The sequence below is a fragment of the Artibeus jamaicensis genome, unplaced genomic scaffold, assembly GCF_021234435.1.
Source record: "Artibeus jamaicensis isolate MK-2021 breed Jamaican fruit bat unplaced genomic scaffold, CSHL_Jam_final contig_387, whole genome shotgun sequence".
Taxonomy (NCBI): domain Eukaryota; kingdom Metazoa; phylum Chordata; class Mammalia; order Chiroptera; family Phyllostomidae; genus Artibeus; species Artibeus jamaicensis.
In genome coordinates this window covers 31,881,359-31,901,378 of record NW_026521812.1, presented here as the reverse complement: position 1 = coordinate 31,901,378, position 20,020 = coordinate 31,881,359, and the positions used below count along the sequence as shown (strand labels likewise).

The window sequence follows — 20,020 nt, the reverse complement described above, 5'->3', positions numbered from 1 at the left end:
ATCTAACGAGCTAAATATAAACAGAAACCCAGCTATGCTTTTCTCTCATTGAGTTGACAGTATTAGTTTTGAAATTTTAGTTGTACTGGAAATCTAGAGAATCACCACCAGATCCTTTCCATCTCTTTACCCTTCCCTTTTTAGAGTGTAGCTGTGAAGAAATGGGAATGTGACCTTTGGTTAGATTATAGAAATAATTACTAGTTAAGTGTTTGTTTTGTGAATGTCTCTAGTTGTTTGCAGGTATTCAGTTTACAGGTAAATCATGAAGAAAAAGGTCAAAATATTTAGTAAGATTTTGTTCATGATAATAAGCACAAACCATGTGTTTAAATGCATACCAGAGGACAAATCTAAAGGTTTTTATGGGTATAAACAAATAAAAATTGGAATGACTCAAGCATATAGATATGAGAGTTACTATTTTTGATTTTTTTGTATTGTTCCTTCTCTAAAGAGGCGTACGGCTCCAGTCATCTGAACACTGGCTATTTCTTTGTGTCCCCATCGTAAATTAACTTATTGTGATAATCTCCATGAAAACTGATGACACATTATTTTTGAAAAATGTAGATACATTCATCATCATCAGCTATGATCAGCTGCAGTGAAGATGTCTTTTGAAAATGAAGTGCTCTAAATTAAGACATTTAAAAATACAAATAACAAAAACCAAGTGAGTCAAATCCCCAGCTTTTGAAACTTGGTATATGAATGTGTCCATTTTTGATGAGGTCGACTTCAGTTGGGCACTTTCAGAACACAGCGTGCTGTACCAGTTACTATTTGGAGGAGGCCTTGGTGACACAGTTCTCCATCCCTCTGCCAGGTGGCGCTGTGTGGTAGTAGGTGAGGTCTTGAGCAAGGCGTAAAATGTCATCTGCTGATCTATTTAATTGTACTGCTGACCCTGGTATCAGATTATATTTGAAGTGTGAAAACGAATTTATTTTATAAATGTCTAAATCATCTATCTCTATAACTATACTTAAATAGTTCTCAATCTTCATTTTTGGGGAGAAGCTTCTGTTTAGTGAATGCATCTTACAAATCTTAAAAGAGTGAATTAAAAAACTCATAGTATCCAGAATGCACTAACATCTTTCATTATAACTGCCTCATGCCTTGTAAATACTCTGCTTTGAATATAAATAAAAAAGTATTAAAATAAAAGTCTTTTGTTGCCAACAGAGAGCTTTTTGCTTTGGAATAGTCAGACTAGAAGGCATTTGAAGGGTATGAATAGAGAAAATATCTTGCAGCATTAGTGTAACATGTACAATTAAGATTTAAAAAAAAATAAAAGCCTTATATATTATTTTTCCTTTTAAGGTAAATATTTTTGTGATCATTTCCCCCTTCAAGGACAATTACAGTCCTCCTCAAAATGGTCAACATTCTGGTTCCTTTTTTTAGTTCAGCATGAAGTAATTTGGTGCTTTCTTCTTCAAAATTGCTCTCAAATTAATCTTCCAATAGGAAGTTTCCAAGACCAGTGCAGGTGGCATACATCAGATCTGAAATTATTTTATTATTTTCATTTTGCCTGTTTTATTTATTTTTATAATTAAAATATTATTATTATTTATTGTTCAAGTACAGCTGTCTGCATTTTCCTGCCACCACTTTACCCCACCCCACCCAGCCCCACCTCCCACCCTCAATCTCCCCCACCTCGGCTCTGTCCCTGGGTTCTTTATAGACAGATGTTCCTTGAAGATCCTTTTCCTTCTTTCTGCTGTTACCCCTTCCTCCCCTCTGGTCAGTTTGTTCTTTATTTCAATGTCATGTGATCTCACCTATAAGTGGAACCTAATCTACAAAATGAACAAGCCAGCAAAAGATAACCAGATGCAAAATTATTTTAAATGTCAAGTTTCTTCTTTTACTATCACAAATGTACGTCTTCAAGTCACGTAAATGTGTAAGATAATTATGTTTTTTAAAAGATGAAACATCTATCAGAAGTACGAATAAATGTTAGTGTTTTGGTTTCTAAGGAGGTGGCATCTAAAAGATGTAAGCAATTGCGCAATCTTTACACAATATGACAGTTTTTCCGGTTGTCAACCTTCTTCTCTCTTCCTGTTAGTCATGCAGGCTCTACAGTGACTAACAAAACATTTTAATTTAGGAAGCTATCTCGATTGTGGGTATTTATGGAGGTCTATAGTTTCTAGAGGAAATTTTCAGAGAGGAGCCTATTTAGTGTAATTATTAAATTTCCTACGGAAAGTTTTTTAGGTCAATATAAGAAATCAGAATAGTATGAATCTCACAATATGAATTAGTTTCATAGTGTTTATAAAAGGGAACTATTTTTGTTGAATATTAATCAATAGGAACATATTTCTTAGAGTAGTTTTATTGAATATCCACACTATGCTGGCAGTAAAATCAAACAGAGGTTGGACAAGAGCTATGGCTTCAAGGAAATTTTGGTTTAATGAATGACAGAAAATTCTAGTTCAAAGGAATTCAGAGAAATAAAGGAGGCCTTTTGCAGAGTTACTGAGAATGGTATAAATATGTTAGAATAGGAGACAAGTTAAATAAAGTACTGACAAATTCCTATGATATACCACTTAAAATGTATATTTTCAAGAATATATAGTGGTATAGACAAATGCCCCTATTTATAATTGGGAAAAACTAGGATATGAAATAGTACATAATCTATATCTTTATAACATATATAGGATAAACCTAATTTATATGAGATCATTTAAAATATATATTATAAAGATTTTCACTAAGATATCAAAAGCAATTATTTCTAGATAGAAGGTTTATGAATAACTTTTTTTGCACTCTGAGGTTTCTTCACTGGATGTATTATTTTATAATGTTTATTTTATTTTAAAACAAAAACATACAGAAAGCACAGTATTAATTTGTGTTAAAGAATGTTTACAAACACATTTTATTTTATTTCAGATAAATAGAAATTCATAAGCATTTTATTCTCAATATATTTTAGGAAAGTAGTGAAAACTTTCTACCTAGTTTTAGATAAAAGCCTCATTTTGTCTTTGTTCTAGGCCCCAACTCATAACATGCAGGTTACAGGTGGCGGGGAGATGATAGGTGGCGTGAGTGAGTGCGGCTGTACAAACCCCATCAACCAATGTTGCTAGGCTCAGGTCTGTGACTAATTGATACCATTTATTGAGTACTTACCATGTGGCATTCCTGGTGATAATTACATTTTAAATACTTTATCTTGATTCCTATAGCACATGTGCTCAGCATTATTATTTCCATTTACAGAGAAGTACCTGAGGCTCAGCTGACAGTTTACTCAAGGTCACAGGACGAGTTAACTGCAGAGGTAGGATCTGAAACTAGATCTTTTAGAATTAATATCTATTTTCTTCTAATGGTAAATTAATCAGTTGTTTGACCATATAGACAAATTGCCTTCTAAAATTTAATTATTTTCTCATCTTTAAATTGAAGGACTTGAACTTGGTTGGAGGAAGCTCCAAGTCTTTCTGATAAAGGATTACTTTTAATGTTTTCTGAAATCTACATTCATATTTGAGGCCGAACAAGATAGGGTCTGAGCTGCTGAGGGTAGAAACAGCTTGGAAATTAAGGAGAAGTACCTTTTACATTGATGGTGGGTGGGAACTGTGTCTGCAATATCTGGGTCCTCCAAGGGACTGTAAAAATAATAGTTGTGATTCTACATGTAAATTTGCTGGCCAAAATACATGCTAATTAATTAGCCTTATAATTAAAAAAATATGTATAAGGTCAGTTTTAGAGAGAGTCTATAAATAGGATAAAACTGAAGTGCAAGAATATGTTACAATTTGGTAAGGGCAGAATTACTTATTTGTTACAAAAATACCAGTGGCATTTAAAGGAAATGATTGTCAGGTTAAAAAACAGTTCATCAGAGTGGAATAAAGTAATGCAATGAAAGGAGAAATAATAGAACTCCATGATGGGAGTGCGGACTCTGTATTTGGAAGTGTTTCGCTGAGAGCACTCTGATACCAGGGACAGATTAAGTGAGTGACCTCATGGGGCTTTTCTAATTTCTGTGACTCCATAACAGAGCACTCTGAAGGTACCTTGCTTATGACACTTCTGCATTTACATTTTACCACATAATGAACTGCTGAGTGATTTTGGTCGAAATAGTTTCCCTATTATTGCACAAGTCATCTCATTATTGGATGGAACAACCCCTACGTGCTCCACCAAGCTCAAAACTGGAACTGGCCTGCAATGATTTTCTAAGTTCATTTCATAATCAGTGGTGCAATACTTCTTATTCATATCCATAAATATGAAAGCCCTTGGTGACTCCACATGTGACCAATATCATATGCCATTGAAATTATGCAATTTAGTTTTGTAAAACACAAAAAAATGACCAGAATGATACAGAAACCATAAAGTGCAGATTTCCTTTTCATTAGTACTGCCCCAGCCCCTGCTTCTCATACAGCACCCAATTTAGGACAAAGACAAAACAGAAGTGTATCTTGAATATGCATCACAGGTTCCAAAAATAAAAAGAAATTGGATTTGGATAGCACTTACTCAATAGACAGATATGATACATGGTGAGAAGGTGCTCTGTCTGCCCTGTGATAGATTAAACTACTTTGTAGGAAAATTACTGTGAGCCAGTCACCACCACCACCGTGGCTAAATCTTTAATAAAATTCTCTTCCATATTCAGGAGTGAGGTATGAAGTACACAATAAGCAGAGTGAAGTAGAGTGCCATTTATCAAACACCGGCCAGGTCTGTAATCTTCTGCTTTATCCTTTCTTTGTACTTTATTTGTCTTTATTGTTGCAAGGAGGGATATTTACCCAGAACAGTCGGCATGAAGCCCTTATAACCCCCCTCCTTCTCTTCTTTTCCTCTTTCTTATTCCTGTTTGTCAACCTTGTCAGTATCATTTGTTTCCTTCCAGGTGGTCCTTTGCTTGTTGGGTGTTCCTTTCTCTCTTCCTTTTCTCTGCTTTTCTTGCAATGTGCATTCACTGAAAGCTACGCCAAAGCTACAGGAAAGTGCAATGGTAATGCTGACAGCTGTCATGAAAGACTGTCCAGTATGCATTTGGGAAGACAGCAGTGTTAAATAAAATGTTGTAGATGGCCCCTGGGTGGCAGTGCACAGCCAGTCCTGATGCCAACAAAAGCATTTTCAGAGTAGGGGTTTTATGTGTGTATATATGCATGACACACAGGACACATGTGCCATGTGTGCACACACATTATATACATGACACAGGTGTACACAAACATGTGAATATATTATAGACATGCACATCTATATGTGGGCATAACATGCACGTGTTAGCTGATATATACACATACATGTGATATGTGTGCACACATAGACATGGCACACAGTAAAAAGGTGCACTGTGTATATACTACATGTTTATTTGTCTGCCCCCAAACTAACAAGCTTAACACTCACTCTGTCTTTGAAACATGCAAACACTCAATCTAATTTATCCCATGTTTTTTAAGTAATGATAATATTGCTAAAGATAACTTGCATCTTTTTAAAAATCTTATGCTAAAAAGGTTCTGGATATACCAGCCATGAGATGGTATGTGAATTATCTTTAGAATCATGCAGATATGGGTGCAGAAGCAGTGGGAGAGTTCAGAGGACAGTGGAGGAGTTTTGTGCCCCTCAGTCTGCACACTGCCAGTCTATGCGGCAGCCTTGGGGGTAAACTATTTTTAGTACTATTATAACCCTTTTTTATTGTTTGAATAGCAGTTTTATGACAAAACATTTATATTCAGACTGCCTTTGTACTTGACTGAAAGAGAGCAATCATGGAGAGTGATAAGGCAACAATGGTAATGATAACTGCATTTATAAAGACGTACAGAATTTAAACGGGTGTGCTAAAATAGACTGACAGTAGTTCTCTACCTGAACCTGGAGAAGAGATGGGCATGGTTCTCGTGGCAGAGAAGTCTTTGCTGTTTGGGAGCAGATGGCTGTGTGTATGTAAGTGTGTGTGTGAGTTCCTTTGTCATTATTCTTCCTTTCAGTTCAATGTGCTTGTATAGATGTAGGGGTAGCAATAGAAATATTCTATATTCAGATGGATTGTTATCATAATTGTGTCAGATTATGATAAGTACAATTGCATTTCTGAATAAACTTTCAACTCAAGTGTTAGTGCTTAAAAAATTGTGATTATTTGATCTTACCTAGCATTGGTTTATTTCTCTATCTCCTGAAAAACTACTTCTCATGAAAAATTGATCATTTACTCTGTGAAAGAGAGGATGAAGGTGAGGAGGAGGAACCCGTATCTCAAAACCTAATTCAACAGCAAGAGGTGGTTCTATCTACTGGGTAGCAATGTTTCCCATGTATGTTTATGGCTTCATCAGATTTCCTTGTTCCTAATATTATGACCACAAGTAAAAACTAAGCTTCTTTCGATCCAGTTACATTCCCTTGTTTTTATTTTTAAATGTTCTACAACATTAATAGAATGAATATAACATAATAAAAAGGGTTGACATTGTGCAACTGTCTGGTGCTGTACATAAAACTAAAACTACACAATGTGGGGTAGAAATAGTATCTTTCCCTCACAAGGTATCCCTAAGGTCTCTTAAAATCAGCTATATATAGTCTAATTCTGTATTTTGTCTTCCTTTGCTCCTTCTCTTCTTCAGCAAAGTTAATAACGTCTAAAGTTAAAATCAATTTATTTATGCCCCACTTTGATTCAAACAGAAATTAAGGTGGCTTGCAAAGATATATAACATAAATTTACAACTAAGTGAGGGAAATGAAGCCAAGGAAAAGCCAGAGGAGGGAAGGGGGAGTGTGGAGTGTGACTATGAACCAAATGCCCACCGAGAGGCCCTGCGGACTGGCTGCTCATGGATAGCACATTTAGTCCTAAGCTCTTTGGTAGCCAACATGAAAATGGAAACTAATTCCAAGAGGCAGCTCAAGAGAATAAACTGATTCTTTAGAAGATCTGCAACTATTACAGGTACACAGGCTTTGTGGAAATTTATCTCCTGGGTCTTCATAGAGAGAACTTTGTGTAATTCAGGGAACTATGTTCTTCAATGTAGCCTATGGTGAACATACACATCAGTGTAATGAAAATTAGTTATATGTTATGTAGCATGCTGGTAAAGCAAGTCAGTGAAAGCAAGCCTAAGGTTGTCCATTCATTCAATAGTCATCTGTTGAGTATTTTCTATGTATCACGTGGCAATGCAACAGGTAGAAAATGCTACTGAGCAAGAGAGGTAGCCCCTGTCCTCATCAAACTTACAATCTTTCCCTGACAGTTGACATTTACAAATTAGATATGTGTGTATGCTGAAAAGTTCTGCAGTTGGCCACTAAGAGAAGTTCTAGTTGTTTAACCTAACATAGGGGTATGGGTCACAAAAGCTAAAGAAATACTGAGACTCCATAATATTTAGACAGTTCTATACAAATGACATGTCTATGAATTCAGCTTTTAATTTGTGTCAATAGTGGTGAGTTCAAGATCAAACTTCCTTACAAGAGGCTGCAGAGTGCTTTTGTTCTATATTGCTAGTTGAAAGCAAAGCCAAGCGCCTCAAGGATTATTTGGCCTGTTATGACAAAAACAATAAAAACTGTCTTTATTAAACCATATTCTATTTGTTCATATGGAAGAACAGAGCAAGAAATATTTATATCTGCATTTTGGCTGCTGAATTCTTCCATTATGAGTCCCTTATCTTTTGCAAAGGGTATGTGTAGTCTTTTCTTTAAGCTTTAAGAGTATGAGTCACACACTGACTTATGTCTTCAGAATTTTTAAACACAGTTTCTATCAAAAGTAATTGTTAACTGCATGTTCCAGAAAAGAAGTTGTTCAGAAGGAATAGTTATATATCAGGAAAATGCATACATCTATTTGGAAACAGCATTTTGCGACATCAAGAAGTAGTCTACTTTTTTCATTTGATAGTATAATTGGACTGTAAATGCCCCTGTTGCCTTCTATTTAACTTATCCATAGTAGTGCTCAGCATAGTTTGACTTTAAAATATGGAGATACAAAATTTCAAGTAATATATGTTTTTGATTGTGTGTCTCTAAGAATGACTTTGTTTGTTTTTCTAGATCTATAATTAGCTCCATATGATTTGTTCCTTTTTTGGAGCTGTTTGTGAAAACAGTAGGGAGGAAGAAGAAAGATATGTCGTAAAAGGATTATGAATCAAATGTTATCAGAAACAATGGGAAAAAATCCTAACAGATTCTGACTCGATGGCAAAATAGCATACCTAGTTATTGGTAACCATTTTTGTACAATGAGGCTACACAACTTATCAGGAAGACAATTTTCCTTTAGCAAGAGTTTTTTTTTTTCCTCACCAACATGGCAGGGATCTGGTAACGTCATCCAGAAAATTAATCCCTAGGTCTGACTCTGACTGTGGTGACCAGCATCCTTCCTTTCCTGACTCACCAGTCCACACAGGCCCCACAGACACACAAATTACCACCTGTCCCCACTTTTTGCTGTTCTCCTGTCTTCTTAGTTCCAAAGTAATGGAATACAGAAATTATCTTTACTACTTTTGACTTGAGTTTAGAGAAGTTCTGAAGAATTCTGTGTGATTCCTACACAACCTATATTAGAGGAATGAGAATTTCCTTCTTTAGAGTGTATGCATAAGTGGTTAAGAAATGGGGATAGAGGATAAGCGATGATTTCATCTCTTTTCTGAATAATCCAGAAATCTTATGACCTTTAGATTATCTCCAGAAAAAATAGCTTTCGCACCACTCTTTATCTCCCCTCATTCCTCTCCCTCACCCTCACCCACCTACATCTTAAAGTTGTTTGAGAAACAGGGCATATGTCCACCATCTTTTTTATTAAAGAAGTATAAGCCACAGAAATGTTAACATTCTTTTTTTACACTTTTACAGACTGATTCTGGGAGATACAATTAATTTGGCTCTGCCTTTCCATTGAGAAACCAAAAAAAATTTCCCTTGGGCTGTTCTATTTAATGTTTACTGTCAAACTGTGTCTTTCTTAGGGTTTAAAACAGTGGTAAGACACACATTTGATTTTTGGGGGGAAAAGCATTTAGAATAACTAAAAACGAACATGCAGAAGGCTAAGCAAAAACCTAAAGCTCCTCCTATTGTTGCCTAACATCTGTCAGATGTAGCCACTATTAACCCTTCATTTGGGAAAGCATTTTTATTTCTTTTATTATGCAAAAAGCTTCATTTAAAAAAATTGGCTTTCCGACTTTGTGCTAGTGACGTCAACACCTTCACCATGACTTTGTGCTCCTCAGTGAGGAAAGCACACTTGACCGTGTCACAGACACACTTAGCAAAAGGACCCACCATGGGTCATGCTGACATTTTTGGGTTTTTAATTTTAGACAACCTTGTAAGAACTTTAGGTCTCGCAGTAGGAACCCCCTGCAGCTGGGCTGGGCACACACCACATGCACATTTTGATGCTTTCCCAACCTTCTTGGTGTAAAAATAGACAATTTTATTATCAGAGGTTCAGGAATACCAGGTTTTGTTAGAGACTACATTGTGAGACAGCTTATGGTTGTATGTCAAATGCTGGACTGTTCTGAATTAGTTCTCTATGGCCTTGTTTCTTAGCTTATATGAAACTATTGTGCACAGTGAGCAAATGGACTCTAAGCTACCTGAATCTTACATCAATTTTTAAGAATGAAAGATGGCTCTACTCTATGGCATAATATTCTTTCTTTGAACATTAGGGATTCTGGTCTAAACTCATGCATAATTAGTCATACTGTAGAACTAAATAGATTTTATTCTAGGTGGCAGGTTCCTTTCAGGCACATAATGACAGAAAAATAGATTTGTTCCTTCAAATCCTTTTGTTTTCTCTTTAGCTTCCTTGCAAAAGCTTTTTTGAGCAATAGAAAGCATTCCTGCTAGAGACTCCATTAGGAAGACTTAAGCGTTAACCATGTTAGGCCACTGAGAAATGATAAACATAAGTTAGGTATAAGAAAAAAGAAAAATCAAATGAGAAATAGAAAGAAAAAAGAGAACTAATAAATTGGTGAAGAGGCATAGATGAAAAAGAAGAAATTGCTTCCAATCTTAATTAAAATCAAAAGTCTCAATATAGCATTGCATTTCCAAAAAGATAAATTTCTCCATAAACATACATTTCAATTTTTGAGAAGGAACATGATATAGAAACTTTGAGAGATTTGTCTGTCATATAAGAGATGTTGCCCTACAGAGTGGTATTTAGTAACTTTTTATTCAAAATAAGATGTTCACAGAGTAAGATATGATGGGGAACATTATCACTAAGGAGGAAAAGCTGTCCCCCTTTTTTTGAGAAGAAAGCAGTATTTTTAGACATCCTTCCCTTTCCTAAAAAAATTAAAATTGCAATGATGTAGTAGATAAATTGCATCGATAAGAACTGAAGAGTGTAGAAATTTCAAGGTAAAAAATTTCCTCCCCAATTTTTATTTTTTGAAAAAGATGCTCAAAGTTTTTGTTTTTTGGCCAATAGATAGTTCTTAAATGTCAATTCAGTTGCTAAATAAAAACAGTATTTTAAGCTCAGTAACGCAAATTCCTTCATGGGATATGGAATTACCAAGTAGCAGGTAAGTACTGATATTTCATACCTACATCATTTTCTCTTTTTGCTCCTGTCTTGTCTTTGTGGATATGATATCTGCATGCTCTGTTTGCGCATTTCTACTTTCTGTGTACATATTGGGGTGCAATGTCAGCACCTAAGAGGGGTACTGTGATAGGTAACATAGCAGCAAGCTATTTGATCTCCGGAGTATCCTGTGTTTGTTGTGTAAGTGCTCTATTTAAAAATTTTAATAACAATAATACCAATAGTTTTATTAGATCAATTTTTCCACTGCATATAATTCCCTAGCAACACCAATTCAAGGTAGCTAGCTCTCTTGTAGGGTTTCATAATGAGTGTACTCCATTGTCACTCACAAAAAGTTACACTATTCCCACAAAGACTTTACATAGTAAACTCTTCACTTTCCTCCCTAGTATGATGTTTAGGTACAGGTACTAATGGTTGTGAGAAGATTGGTAAAAGTTTAGTAATACACACTCACTGATATTTAACCAAAAGAAAACTTTAACCAGAGAGTCTTAGAAGTAGCAGTGTTTTTTTAAATTATTTTTTATTTAATTATTGTTCAAGTACAGTTTTCTGTCTTTTATTCCCATCCCAGCCCATCCCCCCAGTGCTCCCCACCTCCCTCCCATTTTCACCCCCCTTAGTTGTTGTCCATGTGTCCTTTATACTAGTTTCTGTAAATCTTTCCCCTTTTTCCTCTGAAATTCCCTCCCCTCTCCCCTCTGGTCACTGTCCCCTTGTTCTCTATTTCAGTGTCTTTGATTTTATTTTGCTTGCTTGTTTGTTTTGTTGTTTAGCCTCCTGTTAAAGATGAGATCATACAGTGTTTTTTTTTAAGCCAATAAATTTTAGGATTGTGTGCTATACAGAATAAATAACCGAAATGACAAAAAAGGCCTTCATCTTGCTAAATGTAATACATGTGCTTTCATCCTCATTTACTTGAGGTGTCAGCAGCTCTTTTTTTAAAATTTAATTTCACCCATCCCTCTACCCCTCTGCCCTCTGACAAACCTCAGCTTGTTCTCTATATCGGTGGGCCTGTTTCTGTTTGTTTTGTGTGTTTTTTTTAGATTTCACATATAACTGAAATCATACAGTATTTGTCTTTGTCTGACTTATTTCACTTAGCATAATAGCCTCTGTGTCCATTCATGTTGTCACAAAGGGTAAGACTTTTATTCTGTTTTATTGCTGAGTAATATTCTGTTGTATATATAAACTGTATCTTTTTTATTCATTCCTCTATTGATGGACTCTTAGGTTGCTTCCATATCTTGGCAATTGTAAATAATTCTGCAATGAACATAGGAATGCATATGTCTTTTTATTTTATTTTATATTTTATTTTATTTTATATTATTTTCTTTTCAGAAAGAGGGGAAGGAGGGGGGAAAGAGAGGGAGAGAGCCATCATGTGAGAGAGAAACAGTGATAGATTGCCTCAGGCACACATCCCAGCCAGGGGCTGAACCCTCAACCTAGGCATGTGCCCTGACAGGTAATCAAAGCAGGGACCTTTCACTTAGGGTGACACCCAACTAACTGAGCCACACAGGTTAGGACTGTGTACATCTTTTTGAGTTCATGCTTCTGTTTTCTCAGATAAATATCTAGAAGTGAAATTTCTTGAGTCATATGGTAGGTCTGTTTTTAATTTTTTGAAGAATTATAATGTTCTTCACAGTAGTTGCTCCAATTTACAACCTACCAACAGTGTATGAGAGGGTTCCCTTTTCACTGACACTTGTTATTCATTGATATTTTTTTTGTTGGTAAACTTTTCTCACAGGCATGGCGATATCTCATTGTGGTTTTGATTTACATTTCCCTGACTGGTAATGTTGAGGGCCTTTTCATGTGTCTTTTGACCATATGTATGTCCTCTTTTGAGAAATATCCATTCAGGTCCTCTAACCACTTTTTAATTGGATTTTTTTGGTATTAAGATATATTGATTCCTTATATATTTTGGATAGTAACCCCTTATTAGATGCATCACTTGTTAATGTCTTCTTCCATTCAATAGATTGTCTTTTCATTTTGTTGATGGTTTCTTTGCTGTGCAAACACTTTTTAGTTTGACGTAATTCTGTTTATTTTTTCTTTTGTTTTTCTTGTGTGAGGAGACATATCCAAAGAGAAAGTCTCAAAAAGTTTACTGCCTATGTTTTCCTCTAGAAGTTTTTGGTTTCTATTCTTACATTCAGCCCATTTTGAGTTTATTTTTATATACGTTCTAAGAAAGTGGTTCAATTATATTTTTTACATGTACCTGTTCAGTTTCCCCAACACCACTTATTGAGGAGATGGTCTTTATTCCATTGTATATTCTTGCTTTCTTTGTTGTAGCTCAACTAACCATATAAGTGAGGATTTACTTCTGAGCTCCCTGTTCTAGTCCCTTGATCTACATATCTGCCTTTATGCCAGCGCCATACTGACTTGATTATTGTAGCTTTGTAGTACAGTTTGAAATCAGGGGGCATGTTACCTTTCACTGTGTTTTTTCTTGAGGTTTCTTTGGCTCTTTGGGATCTGTGTTCCCATATAAATTTAGGTTTAGTAGTTCTAGTTCTGAGAAGAATGCCATTGGTATTTTAATAGGGATTGCATTGGATCTGCATGTTAATTTAGGTAGTCAGAGCATTTTAACAATATTAATTCCTCCAATTCATAAGCATGGTGTATCTTTCCACTTATTTGTAGAATTGGCAATGTTCTTAAAAGTTATTTACTCTCATTCTCATATTCTAGGGTTGAAATAATAAGGCTTAAAATGGAATTCCCAAGACTCAAGTTATTGGAAGAATAAATAGTAGAAATCATGTCTTAAAAACTAAACATTTTCCCCTTTCTTTTTGGGCTTTGGGCTCTTCAGTGACATGACCCCCCCCACTTACATATCAATAGATTTGGGTCTTGCTTTAAAAAACATCCATTGTGAAGAAAATTCATTCTGACAATTTCTGCTTTTTAATTGAAATTAGTATTATTTTTTATCCTCACCTCATGACATTTTTTATTGCTTTAAGAGAGAGAGAGAGGAAGAGAGAGACACACACACACACAGAGAAAGAAAGAAAGAGAGAGAGAGAAACATTTATTAGACTTTCCTAACCTGTTAGACGCTCCCAACCTGGTATCAAACCTGCATCTCAAACCTGCGGCCTGGGTATGCACCCTGTCCTGGAATGAAACCTGTGACCTTTTGATCTACGTGATTATGCTCCAGACATCTGAGCCACACTGTACAGGACTAAATGAAATTATTAATCCACTTACATTTAATGTAATTATCGACATGTATAGATTTAGGTCATCATTTTTAAAATTTGTTTTCTGTTTCTCCCCTCTGTTTTTCATTCCTCTGCTTCTTCTTTGCTATCTTATTTTGGAATATAGAAATGTATCTTAGAATTTTTAGAACTTCATTTTTATATATTTAATAGTTAGAGAGATTACTATATCATTTTTTACAGTTTAATTAGTACTAATATTGTATTGCTTTAGGTAAAATGTAGAAATTTTGCATCTATATAGGCCTGTTTACTACTTACAAACCTATATATGGTGTGTATATGCAATATCTTTCCTTTGTATTGCTCGATTTTTAAGGTGGGAAAATTTAGTTTAGGATTATTTTTTAAAACTCTTAACTTTTTTAGAGTAAAAAGTAGAGAGTAAAAAGAAAATATGGAGGTAATAATATAAATAAAATAAGAATTAAATCTCTGAAGTAGTATAAAATTTTAATAACTTATAATAATATAATAATAACATAACAAAAATAAGAAAAACATTTTCTCAAATATTTTGCAAAATTTATGCATGAAATTAGAGACAAAAACACATTTATGTCATAACCTTAATTCTAGTACATTTTAAAAATACAAAAGAGGCCCCGACTGGGTAGCTAGCTGTCTTGGTCAGAGCACTGTCCTGATACACCAAGGTTACAGGTTTGATCTCCAGTCAGGGCACATACAAAAATCAACCAATGAATCCATAAATAAGTGGAACAACAAATTGATTTCTCTCTCTCCCTCTGCCTTTCCCTATCTAAAAAATCAGCAAATAAAAAATAATGCAAAAGTACATGACATAATCTTTTTTGGTTAACTAACTTGTTGAAAAGATAATCAGATATCAAAAGAATATTTTCAGATGCTGCATCGAAATATTCCTTTTTTCTAGCATGTTAGACTAAGCCCAGGAGGAGAACCAAGCCAGCCATATAGTTATTTGCCCAGTGGTTTTGTGACTTTGTAGACTTGGAGGAGCACAGGCAGGTTTTTGTCCTTTGGGGACCCGGACACTGATGCTGGTTATTCTATGACTAGGTCAGTTAGTAGAACTAAAATTAACTGGGTGGTGGTATTTTAGTTATGTAGGTAGGGAAACAGCAGTGGGTTCATCCACTTTATTCAATTCTTCTTGTGAAGTCAGAAGTTGACTGGCCTTGTGTAGAAAAATCAATAAGGCATTTATAAACCGTCATGAAAGAAAAGACTTTTGAAAGGGGAATATGTCGGTTACATGGAGAGATGACCCTGTGTGAAGGTGGAAAGGGTTAGAGTAAGCGGATTAAGCAGCGGCGACTACAGGGAACACACACCAGTATTTTTGATTTATGTTAGCGTTCATGTAGTGAGCACTGTCTGGAGAATAGCAGTGCTTTGCAAACCCTATTGATGAAGCCCTGCACACGGTGGCACTGGGAAGTTGCTGGAGTGTACTTTGCTGACAGATTCTGTTTGAGGGTAGCTGATGATCCTTTTATTTCTTAAGGGATGACAGATATAGTCTTTTTAGTTTGGATGAATGATATTTAGTTTCAGGCTTCATGCTCACGTATAAGGTGATGTGTGATTTTTTTCTTTTTAAAATTCCTGCACAGCCAAACTTACTGCTAAGTTCTAGATTTGAATGTTTAGCCCTCCTCCTCTCTGCTTTCTTACTGCTCTCACTTCTATATGATTACTTAAGGTGAATCTGAATGTCATGGATATGTTAGCTTATCAAATATATGGCAACACTCTTTATTTTAACTTTGATTAAAAGTTAGTTAGCCCTGGTTGGTATGGCTCAGTGAACTGAGCGCCAGGTGGAAACTGAAGGGTCTCCAGTTCTCTTCCCAGTCAGGACACATGCCTGGGTTGTGTGCCAGCACCCAGTAGGGGGCACACAAGAGGCAACCACACACTGATGTTTCTCTCCCTCTCTCCCTCTTTTCCCCTCTCTCTAAAAATAAATAAATAACTAATAAAAATGTGGTTAGTATTTTAACTGATCTGCATTTGGACAGTACCTTTAATACCTTGATTTTGGTTTTCATAATTATATAAGGACACTGATTCCAGTGATTCATAAATGTGATGCTGTATGAAGGAATACAGATATACTGCTGTTTATGGATGCATGCCCCTCTATTGAAGAATGTTTAGCATTATAAGAATTGAGTCTGTTTTTTCAAAGTACGAACATATTGGTATGATGGGCCTTGAGGCTAAATCTGACTATATGCCCCTCAAAGCTTGCTTGTTGTATATGATTTTCACCACCAAAGCTGATTTTTAATTTGTAAATGTAAAATGGGCTGGATCAAAGTCTTAGAAGATTCAAGGAATCTAATCCAATTTGATGTATAGCAAAATACAATTTGAAATCTAAATAATTCCAAACTCAAGAAGCTGCTTTCTGATCTACCTTTTCAATCATCACCAAGCGAGTCTCTTGCTGTAATTCTCTCTTCCCAAGATAGTCATCTCTTCGATGCATCTCTTTGGCAACCTTAAAAATATTGCCCTTTCACTGGTTCATTTGATTTAGTGGTCTGGAAATTTGAAAACGAGGTTGTCTGTTAAAGGTGACCCCCTGCAGTGGCTCTGACAGCATGGAGTGTTCAGGAGCAGGGAGAAACAATGGCAGAAGTACCCCGGAAGAGCAGTGGTGCCGAAATGACTGGGCAGAGCAGCAAAGGCTGATTTCCTTACACTGAAGCTCTTCTGCCCCAGGCATCTTCCTCTGACTGTCACCCCATTAATGCACAGCAATTGCTAGGCAGTCTGCAAGTTATCACCTTCTGAAAAACAACAGATGGGTTAACTGGCTTGAGGTCACTCAGTGAGTCATGAGCAGAGCTGGGGTTAAGTCCCCAAGTCTCCTTATACCCAGCCTGGTGCAGAACCAAATATACAGGCTGTTGCTCCATCAGTATTTCTAATGTGTGGGAGCAAGCTCATTAAGACAGCTCTAACCTGATCAAACTAGGTTTGTATCCAGTTTCTCTCTCTTTCTTTTTTGTTTTGTTTTAATATCCTGGATTGATCATGCACCGCTTACTGTACAAATCTGCAAGGATGCTTCCTGATTATACTATGCCTCTTTCTCTGCACAGCTTCCTTATATAAAATGATAATCTTCCCACATCTCATCACATTTTATTGTTAGAAATGTAAAATCTGAAATTAAAATGTTATAAGGCTTACCCTGACTTTTAGAAAAGGAGATTTTTTCTTAATGACTGTTCTGATTCCGTATGTCAGTTTCCATATTTAAGTAGCAGCTACTCTTTGATTATGTGTAGGGGATAAGGGAAATCACGTATAATTGATATCTGCACACCAGAAGAAAGTGACTTTATTTATAAGTTTAAACTATTGAATTTACAACCGGGTCTTATCCAAAGGCACTTGAAAGATTTACCACTGAATTTAAGTATTTCCTTCTGACCAGTTGCCAAAATGAATGAAATAAAGGGCATAAGAGATATAAAAAGAAGGATAAAGGGAGGGAGGGAAAGATAGAAGGGGGCAGGAAGACAGGGAGAGAAAGAGGTGGAGGAAGAATTAGTTTAAAAAATGAAATTAATTTTATAAACAACTTGGAAGGATGGCTAATAGCCTTAACTGTAATGACAGTCTTTTGAATCAGTGGTTTGTAATTTTTTTAAAAAGTGTTTGTTTCTGGACCTGGACTTTAAATAAAGTATAATAATGTTATGAGCTCCCAGAAACATGTATATTCACTCATCAAATACAATTTTTAAAGACAAGTCTAGGCAGTTTCTGAACTCTTTTAAAGCCCATTCAAGACCATAGGTTAAGGAATCTTATACTTAATTCAAGCAACTAGGAAAAATATAGACTAAAAATTCAAAAGTGAAATATTTCTATATAATATTGGACTTACACTGAGAATTTTTAGCTAAACTGTGACCTTCTGACTCACTTTCTTATGTATCATCTTACTAACCCTGAAAGGTACCAACTCTCACTTTTGAAATCCCCAGTCCTCTTCTATTGTTGCTCTATAAAACATTGCTATTTAAAAAATCAGTATCATGACAGAAAGAAGCAATGAAAAAAAATTTGAGGAATCACTTTGAATTTATAATGCAACACTTCATCATTAGATTAGGATAAATTTTGAACCATTCTAAAAAAAGTAAAACTACTATTAAAAATTTCCCCCCAAATTCTGCGAATATTCTCAATAGTTAACATCAATATTTAAAACTTTCCTGTAAAAAAAAAAAAGGAAATTTTCCTTTATATGTGACCTAAATTCTTCATACTTCATATTAAGTAGTTATTTTTTATCATCACTGGGAATTGAACACAGCGGGTCAACAACTTCTATGGAATAGTGCTCGGAGAGGTACCTTATTTTTTTAATCAACTAAAATATGTAGATAATAGGTTGTTTTGATTGTATATTTAGTCTTGATAAGCTCCTGAAAGATTTTGCTGTGATTTAAACTCCTTGAATTTCAGCTTATGACAGAGTTTCTTTGGAACAAGCAAAACATGTTAAAATAGCAATTACTCTTGTAATTGCAAATAGCTGAAAGTTCTTGGATTTTTGATGCTCTTATTCTAGGTTTGATTTGCAATATGTTTTTGATTGCCTCCCTCAAGTTTCTTTGCGTTTTCTTGTAGTTTTATTTTTTTAATCGTGTTTATAGTTTTAAGCTAATCAAGAAAAAAATGGAAGTCAGTTGGTAGATGAAACAGGAAAAAAGTGAAAGGAAAAATGTCCAATCTCTTAAAATGCCATATCCTTTTTAAAGAACTCCTTTTAAATGAGAGTACTGTATTTTCTTGATAATTTTATGTTTATTTTCAATTAGTATGTTAGTTAAACTTTCTTGTGGATTCTTTGCAAAATCAACCTGAGTTATAAAGGGGCTAAGCTTTCACTAATGAACAGTCAGTTTGGTTTTCACTCCACACCCTACCACTTTCCTTTCTGAAAATGGCTGGAAGGAGTTTTTCATATTTCCGTGGTATCCTTGTGACTAGCAGTTGATCCTTTCAAGTGTAATACACGAAACAAAATGTTCCTCAGTTGGTGGTGTGTCCTCAGTACCTCTGTAGGTCACTCAGGGTGGCGCATGCTCTGTTCAAAGGGTCTCTCTCAGTCCTTTTCTTTTTCCTAATCATGACTTCATGTATTGACTTCACATCATTTACTACAGCTCGCTTTCCTGGAGACATGTTTTTAATTCAAGGAGACCTTCAAAATTGCTTTAGCCAAATATTAATTAAAAATAAGAATTTACTGAGTTACTTTATGTGTTTCTTTACTCACAAATTATTTTAACATTTCATATTCAGTTGTTGCAGCAGATCACACAAGATCACAGTCTCACAAACACACATGATAAACATAATGACACAGTATTAGAAATCAATAGTGTGTGTTTTATGGTATACTGTACCTAAAATATACAATAGGGCGACTTACATAAATCATTTATCCCCAGTCATGATTGATGACCTCATAACTCATGAGTGACGGGGCAAAGCAGAGCCTCAAACGAGTTATGAAATGTCATCAATAACAAGTGGAAACAAATGATTTATCCAGTGTCACAGCCCATTGTATGTTCAGTTTATGCAACAGCAGTTAATGATAAAAACACCCAAAATAGGCGCAGCTTGTATTTTATCTGTTATATATGCACATACTCTTCTAACACTGTTTTACACTAGGTTAGTGCTTATTGGCCGTGAAAAAAATGATCAAGGTTGAAATAGGAATTGTGGGTTGATAGAGAAGATATAATCTCTCTCTCTCTCCATATATCTATTATATATATATATATATATATATATATATATATATATATATATATATATATAAATCCTTTTGGAATCTCTTTCCTGTTGGCTGAATTTCCCCCCTGTATTTCTTTTTAAAATATATTTCTCTTTTCTGGCAAGGAATTTGTAGAAAGAAATATCTGCAGCTATGTAATTAAAATTGTTTCTTTTCAATTGATATTCTGGGAGACAGAAAAGTTTCTATGATTTTTAATGTTAGAGGATGTTATATGACTTTAACACTAATTTTTTTACA

At 35.1% G+C, this 20,020-nt stretch overlaps 1 pseudogene; it reads right to left on the bottom strand.

Moving 5' to 3' along the window:
* Positions 1 to 9,249: 9,249 nt before the first annotated feature.
* The window catches only part of LOC119048769 (uncharacterized), an 87,175-nt pseudogene continuing 76,404 nt past the window's right edge, over positions 9,250 to 20,020 (bottom strand).